The sequence below is a fragment of the Tamandua tetradactyla genome, chromosome 1 (assembly GCF_023851605.1).
Source record: "Tamandua tetradactyla isolate mTamTet1 chromosome 1, mTamTet1.pri, whole genome shotgun sequence".
NCBI lineage: Eukaryota > Metazoa > Chordata > Mammalia > Pilosa > Myrmecophagidae > Tamandua > Tamandua tetradactyla.
Window position 1 is genome coordinate 202806336 of NC_135327.1, and position 8343 is coordinate 202814678.

General features: G+C 38.1%; 1 long non-coding RNA gene across 1 annotated transcript in view; it reads right to left on the reverse strand.

Annotated features, from left to right (window-relative positions):
- The window catches only part of LOC143674932 (uncharacterized), a 44534-nt gene extending 38703 nt beyond the window's left edge, over positions 1-5831 (reverse strand). The window contains exon 1 of the long non-coding RNA XR_013171288.1: positions 5705-5831. This is a non-coding gene — a long non-coding RNA (uncharacterized LOC143674932). The remainder of the gene's footprint in view (positions 1-5704) is intronic.
- Positions 5832-8343: the final 2512 nt, after the last annotated feature.

Genomic DNA, 8343 nt, shown 5'->3' on the forward strand with positions numbered 1-8343 from the left:
TCAAAATGTGAAAAGGCATATATAAGAAGTTAAGAGGATTGACCCCATTTCCTCACCTCAACCAGATCCTCTGCTTATCCCCCATGTGGACTTGGTTTACTTAATTCTGAGGTTATAGAACCTGTTGTTTTTCAAACTCTTTTTAATGTATAGAGCCTGGAAATAATGGGGCAAACAAAGAAAAGTGTGTTCAGAGTGATCGTACTGTTCTTAAAGACCGCTAGGGTTGCCATCAGGTCTAAAGCCACTGGTTTTGGAAGCAACTTTTGTAAAACATGTAGTTTTTGAAGTACTGAACTTTACAGGGGCTTGCCTTAATCTCTAGTAGTTTCAAGATGTATGCGCTATTGTTCAACATGTTAAAATGTTAAAATATTCTATGTAGCCCAAAAGGTGGGTAAAACAGAGTATAAGTAATGCCTAAATAAATAAGCTAAAAGGTGTCACTACAGCTGGATTTTTGAGAGAAAATGGGCATACAGAAATAGGCTATGTGTAATAAACAAAAATAATGGCACCTTAAAGATTGCACTATTTTATGCATTATTTTATATGCCATTTCATAGCCTGCACTTTAATCTCCAAAGAAACAATGTATGATGTCCCAATTGTTCCTTATTAATAAACTTTTTCCTAAGACAGGGAACGTAATTCTATTTTACTATATTGAATTAATTTCTTGGAGGTGGATTCCTTTTTTGAGTTCTCTGTTTCCTTAGCCATAATTTTTCTAGGATCTGGGAACTCCCTATATTGTCTGTTTCCAACAATATCTTAATTTAATGTAATGTAAATCTCATTTTTGGTGATGAGCACATTCTTATACCCTATTCTCAATGAGTACCCATTTGTTAAATTTACCAAACCCTCTAAACAATATATGTTTGAAGCTAGGAATAAAAAGCGTTCTGAAGGAAACATCCTGTATGATGTAGTCTCTTGCACATGAGTAGTTCTGATCTAATTTGACATGCTATCCAGTTTTTTAATTTGGAATATATCTGCATTCCTCTAACTAGTACACAAAAGGTCAATGAGTTAAAACTACTAAAGAAAAAAATAACAGACTTCTATAATCTGCCACCTGGGGCAAATTATTAAAAAAAAAAAATTTAACGAATGTAATCTACAAAATGAGACTGGTAATTAATTGACCACTGTTTGATCAATTACTTTCAATAGCAATACAATTATGTTGATAAAGATGATAGGCTTAGAGAACATTGGCCTTTTCCAGCTTCCTAAGAATGTTAAATTTCTAAAGTTCAAAAATTAAATCTAAACTTTTCCTGTTGTGTTTGAAGAAAACCAAGAGATTTAGAAGCATATAGGTAATAGGTCCATTGCTAAAGTATATTGGTCCATATTCAAAGCTATACCAAAAGATCAGAAGTGTCTGAAATTCCTTTTTGTGGTACCATGTCTGTTTACCTATGCTCATGGGCAACAGTAAATTACTAGTTTACCTTTTGGAATTTTAATTGTTGATGACTTAATTAAATGATTGGGAAATGAAAAGCACCTCCTGGTCATGCAACAGGGTATGGAAATAAATGTGTTGTTACCAGTAAAAAAAAAAAAAAAAGAAAAAGAAAGAATACCACCGTGAGGAACTTCAAAATATTTTGATTTTTTTTTTAATTTTTTTTTTTTAGGTGCATGGTCCAGGAATTGAACCCAGGTCTCCCGCATGGAAGGCGGGCATTCTAACTTCAAAGTATTTTGTAGTCCCATGTTGGTGCCTTCAAACTCTTGCTTGCTTCCTTGATTTAGCTTCTATTTCAGTTTTCTATTGCTGTATTATAAACTACCCCAAAATGTAATGGCCTGAAACACAATTTGTTATTATCTCTTCCAGTTCTATGGGTTGACTGGGCTTAGCTGGACAGCTCTCCCTTGTGTTCACTCAGGTAGTTGCCATCATTTGGTTGCTGAGGCTGAAGTCATCTGTAGGGTTCTTCGCTCATATAAATGGTGCCTGAACTGGGAAGGCTGGGGCAGGTGGGCATTCTCTCTCTCTCTCTCTCTCTCTCTGTGATTTCCCACATGGCTAGCTTGTGCTTCCTCGTAGCCTGGAAGACTCAGTGTAGTTTGACTCCATTCTAAGAGGCAGAAAGTGAAATCAGCCAGTCCCTTAAGAGTCCAGAAACTGTCACAATGTTGCTTCTTTGTCATATACTTAATTAAAGCAGTCACAGGGTCCACCCAGATTTGAAAGAAGAGGATATAGATCCCACCTCTTGGTGGGAACAATGTCAGATAATTCATAGCCTTCTTTACTGCAGCATCCTAGTCATATGCCACTTCAATCCATCATCACACAGTGTCCTTTGTGTGTTCTTTATGGATGGTCTAATTTGGTAAATCTTTCACTCTGATTTCTATAGACATCTTTGATGGTATATAATGTTTCTCCAGTGCAAAGAGTAGAAGCCATGTAGCTACAACAGAGTATGTACAACCTCAGGTGAAGGGAAGATAAAATAATATTTTAAGAATAAGGTAAGGGTGGCATGAAGGTGGCTCAGTGGCAGAATTCTCACCTGCCATGCCAGAGACCCGGCTTCAATTCCTGGTGCCTACCCATGCTAAAAATAAAAAATAAGGGAAATAGAAACAAAAAACAGTACCTCAGGTGGTATTTGCCTTATTACTGGTTGCTGCCAAATTCTCAGTTTACAGTATTGATCACATTAGGGATACAAAGAGGTAACTAAACCATGATGATCTGCCAATACTAAATCTTTATCATGACAAATTCCATGTAATATACTTATTTGCTCCTTAAATCAAATACACACACACGCGTGCACACACACATTTTACTCCATAGAACATATGCTGTACTCCCCCAAACAGCACCCTCTGTTATCATTCTAACACTACTAGTGACACAACTATATTTAGAATTATTTCATCTAAACCCTGACAGCTGAGATAAACTGAAATACATGGACTTTTGAGTTTTCTGGGAAACCTAAATAATCTCTTAGGTAGAAAGTATTTATCTAGAAATTTTAAAAAGAAACTTTACAACTTCTAACAACCATCTCTGTGGTAGTTAGATTCAGTTGTCAACTTGGCCAAGTGAAGGCACCTAGTTCTGTTGCTGTGGCCATGAGCCAATGGTACGTGAACCTGATCTGTTGCTGATCTACATCTGCAGTGGGCTAGGAGGCGTGCCTGCTGCAATGAATGATGTTTGACTTAATTGGCTGATGCTTAAATGAGAGAGCGCAACATAGCACAGCCCAAGCAGCTCGGTGTACCTCATCTCAGCACTTGCAGCTCAGCCCAGGCCTTTGGAGATGCAGAAAGAAATCACCCCGGGGAAACTTGTTGAAACCCAGAGGCCTGGAGAGAAGGCCAGCAGAGACCATCATGTGCCTTCCTATGTAAGAAAGAACCTCAGTGGAAAGTTAGCTGGCTTCCCTCTGAAGAACTAACAAAATAAATCCCCTTTTATTAAAAGCCAATCTGTTTCTGGTGTGTTGCATTCCGGCAGCTAGCAAACTAGAACAATCTCCAAAACCTAGTTCAGGAGTCAGAAACTCAAATGCCTTCTGGTGCCAGTCTGATAACCAAATTTATGAAGGTGCAAGGATACAAGATAATTGGGTGCTCTGGATTTATGGTAAACTCTGGAGAGCACAGAAACATTTAAAATACCATACTAACAAAGCACTTCTACAAACCACTTGGCTCTACCACAGACTCTACTTTGTGACCCCTGCTAATGCTATTGAATCATGCCATCTTCTCATACTGTTTAAGGAAATGTGTAAATATTTGCAACATATCCACTGGCCAAACTCTATATTCTAGGAGCCTGCATGTAATGGCTCATTCTTCCAAGTACCTTTCTGGGGAACTTGAACCCGGACCTTGAATGCCAATCAGATTAGCGGAGCCACACTCAGGCTTTCTGGTACCCACACTGCCACGACATGGAGATGAGCAGGTGGCAACAAACCTCTGGCCTGGTCTTTCTCTTCCTTTGTCAGTTTGTTTCCCATAACATATCTGATCCTCCCAAACTGCTGAGTCTATCTCAATATCCTTCACCTGCCCATGTTCTTGACACTCTGCACTTCTCTGTGCATGTGACTTTCTTTCTGTGTCTATATCCTGAGGATAGGAACTCAAACTCCAGAGCTGGACCTTCACATCATAGGCACTCACTAAATGCCTATTGAAATAACCCTGATTCTGAGTTATAATATGTCAAACAAATACCACATGTTGGAAAAGAAAATTGAAATTTACATTATTAGTTCTAAATCAATTTTAACCCACTGCTTGACTGCACAGGACTTAAAATGTATGGGTACTTAAATTTGTGTACTGATAAATCCCTTTGCTTATTTTTTCTCCAATCTAAAATTAACTGAACCTGCTAATGCATGTATTTTCTCTTTGGTGATTACAAATATGGTGCTTCAGGTAACAAACACTATCTGTACTTGTAGTTGTGATTTTCAAAACTGTCACCTAATAAACCATCCATTCTATTCAGCATACATCCAGAAGGTTTTATTCAGTGTTGAAGGTAATTTATAATTTGCTATTTTACTTGGAACATTGCTCTCATGATTTTTATCTTCATTCCAAAAACAGTAGCATATGCTACTGTCATAAAAGAATGAATCGGTTAAGGTGGCAACCAAAAAGCAAAGATATTGCAACAAATGAAAGACTAGAAAAACAGAAAATGATTCTAACAGAAAAGGAATACTGGAGAAGCAGTCTGAATATGGAGAGTTCTATGCTGTGTTAAACGCTGAGAATGGAACAGGGGTGAGGAAGCAGAGACCCTGCCTTCAAGGACCAGTCATCTCATGGCTGGTATGCTATCTCTTTAATGTGACCTGCTCATCCGTACAGAATATGGATTAGCCACTTCAGGAGTGTTCTTACTCCAAGAGGAAGCACAGAAGAGTCTTCCAAGTGAAACTCGAGTTGTCTTAGCTTCTTGGTCCCTAGTGCCCTGTGTATGACTATCAATTGCCCCACTTTTGCTTAAATTCCTAGCTTCTATGTATTCTATGACTTGACAGCTTGGCTGGTCTCCCCAGTGTGAGCTATTTTCACACAGTAATACCTATTTGCTACCTGACCACTTGCCTGGGTCTATCTTGATCATTTGCTTCCAGACTCTACCTCTTCAGTATTGCCTTATATTTCAATCTTGGCACTGCCACCTATGTTTCTGGTATAACACTATGAAAGGGGAAAAAATATGATCAAAGAGAAGGATGCCTTTTTAATGCAATTTTATTGAGATATATTCACATGCCATATAATCATCCAAAGTGTACGACTGGTTCATAATATCATCATATAGTTGTGCATTCTTCACCACAATCAATTTTTGAACATTTTCATTACTCCAAAAAAATACATTTAAGAAAAATGAAAATGAAAAAGAACACCCAAAATATCAAGACCCTTTTCCCCCCTCTATTTATTTGTTTGTTTATTTATTTATTGTTTTTTTTTTACTCATCTGTCTATACACTGGATAAAGGGAGTGTTAGTCACAAGGTTTTCACAATCACATGGTCACACTGTAAAAGCTATATAGTTACAAATCATCTTCAAGAATCAAGGCTACTGGAATGCCATTTGTATTAGTTAGGGTTCTCTAGAGAAACAGAATCAACAAGGAACACTAGCAAATATAAAATTTATAAAAGTGTCTCACGTGACCGCGGGAACGCAGAGTCCAAAATCCACAGGGCAGGCTGTGAAGCTGACAATTCCGATGGAGGGTCTGGACAAACTCCATAGGAGAGGCTTGCTAGCCAAAGCAGGAGGAGAGCCTGTCTCTTCTGAATCCTCCTTAAAAGGCTTCCAGTGATTAGACTGAGCTTCACTCATTGCAGAAGACACTCCCCTTGGCTGATTACAAATGGAATCAGCTGTGGATGCAGCTAATGTGATCATGAGCTAATTCTATGAAATGTCCTCATCCCGACAGACAGGCCAGCACTTACCCAACCAGTCAAACAGTTACCAGCACTTGGTCAAGTTAACAGATGAAGCTGACCATGACACCATTCAACAGTTTCAGATATATCTCTCCAGCTACTCCAAAAAATAGAAAAGGGATATCTATATGCTGCATAGGAATAGCCTCCAGAATGACTTCTCAACTCTATTTGAAATCACTCAGCCACTGAAATTTAATTTCTCTCATTTTTCTTCCCTCTTTTTGTCAAGAAGTCTTTTTCAATCTCATGATGCTGGATTCCGGTGCATCCCCAGCAATCATGTCCCATGTCGCCAGAGAGATTTACACTCCTGGGAATCATGTCCCACATAGGGGGGAGGGCAGTGAGTTTACCTACCACGTTGACTTTGAAAAAGAGGCCACATCTGAGCAACAACAGAGATTCTCTGGGAGTGATTCTTAGGCCTAATTATAAGTAAGATTAGCTTCTCCTTTGCAGGAGCAAAGTTTCATAAGGGTAAGTCCCAAGATAGAGGGTTCAGCCTCTTAAATTGATTGTCCCCACTGCTGGTGAGAATATCAGGAATTCCTCAGTCCCCAGGACTTTCCACATTTTGCCCCAGTCCTTCGAGGAGGCTTTGCAAATACTGTTCTTCAAATTACTCTGGGATATATCAGAGCATCACACTAACCTGTACAATATCTCATGCCCTTATTCGAGGTTCCATGTAATTATGGTATTTGAATAAACTGACCACACAATTTAAATTAGATGGTGTGCTACAGAAAACATAAATTTTGCACCACATAAACCTCTCCTCTTGGTCTTACAAAGAAGTTGAAGTTTTAAAACATAGTCAATAGCATTTGCGAAGAATGTTTTCGATTCACTCTGAAGTTCCAAGTCCTGACAGTAGTATCTGATACTAGTGTCACATGGTACAATACAAATATATATTGCAGATGCCCTCTTAAGAGCCAGTCTAGGTACTTCAGAACCCCTTAGGGGCCTCTAACTTTTCTCAGCAAAGTGCTTTTTATCCTAAGTGTACACTGAAACCTCTAGATAGAGCAGATCCTTTCCACCCCCTTAGAAAAATAGGATTTAGTGGTGTCCAAAGTGGGGGGAACCTAGGTCACACTCATTCATGCTTTTTGCTTTTATTCCTGTAACCCCAAAAATAAGAGAAGTTTCTGAGATTCTGTAATATTTTAGCCCAATTTTAAGCCTTTAAAAATCTATCTGTAATATATGCTTCCTAGGCCAGAAAAGCCCTGAAACCCACAGTTAGCAGTCTCTCCAAGAGCATCAACGAGTTGCATCACACTCTCCCATAATGTTGACACCCCTTTTCAACATGAAGAAGTTAGAATGGCCATAGCCCAAATATCCCTAGAGAGTGGGAGAAGAATCAAAGGAGAAAGAGGAGTTGTATCAAAGAAGATTGGATTTAACAAATGAGTATGACTACTGAATCATTGTACTGGCATTTCTTTTTAGTCTCAATGTCTTAGAGCAGCTAGAAGGAGAAACCGGAAATTGTGGAACTGTAACCAATACCAAACTTTGAAATCCGTTCTATAACAACTTATTAAACTGTACTTTGAAATTTATTGCTTTTTTATACATGTCATATTTCACAATAAAAAATGTTTAAAAAATCTATCTGTAATATAATGAACAGAGTAAAATGACATGATATCAGAGATTTGTTTCAAAATAATCTAGTGGCAAAGATGGTGGAAATGGGCAGGGGTACAGATGAAATGAAATGGGCCATGAGTTGTAATTATTGAAACAGTGGTGGATACATAGGGGTTTATTATACTATTTTCTCTACTTTTGTATATTATAAAATTTTCCAGAATTAAAAAAGTTAAGAAATGATATGAGTCTATCTGCTGCTTTCAAATGTTATGTTACATATATTCTCTGTATTTCAACATAGCTTTGGGGCCTGAGATTGTACAGTTCTTAAGTCAAAGTTTTTCTCTTTGTCTCTCTCTCTCTCTCTCTCTCTCTCTTTTTTTTTTTTTTTTTGTATGCTGTTGGTGGGGGTCACATTTCATTCTTTTTCCATGTGAGTATTCCATTATTGCAGCACCATTTGTTGATTTTGTGGGGGTTGGGTGGGGAGATAGTGCATGAGCTGGGAATTGAACCCGAGTCTCCCACATAGCAGGTGAGAATTCTACCACTGAACTACCCTTGCGCCCCCAAGTCGAGAGTTTTATTTTTAACAGTGTTACCTATAACAAACTCATGAAGTTTTCACTTGCTGTGAATAAAGAACTGTTTTAAATAATTAAAAGTTTGACCCAAGACCTTGAAATTTAAGGAAATAAGATTTCTCTCTCAGAATTAAATTGTAAATCCACATACAGCTGAT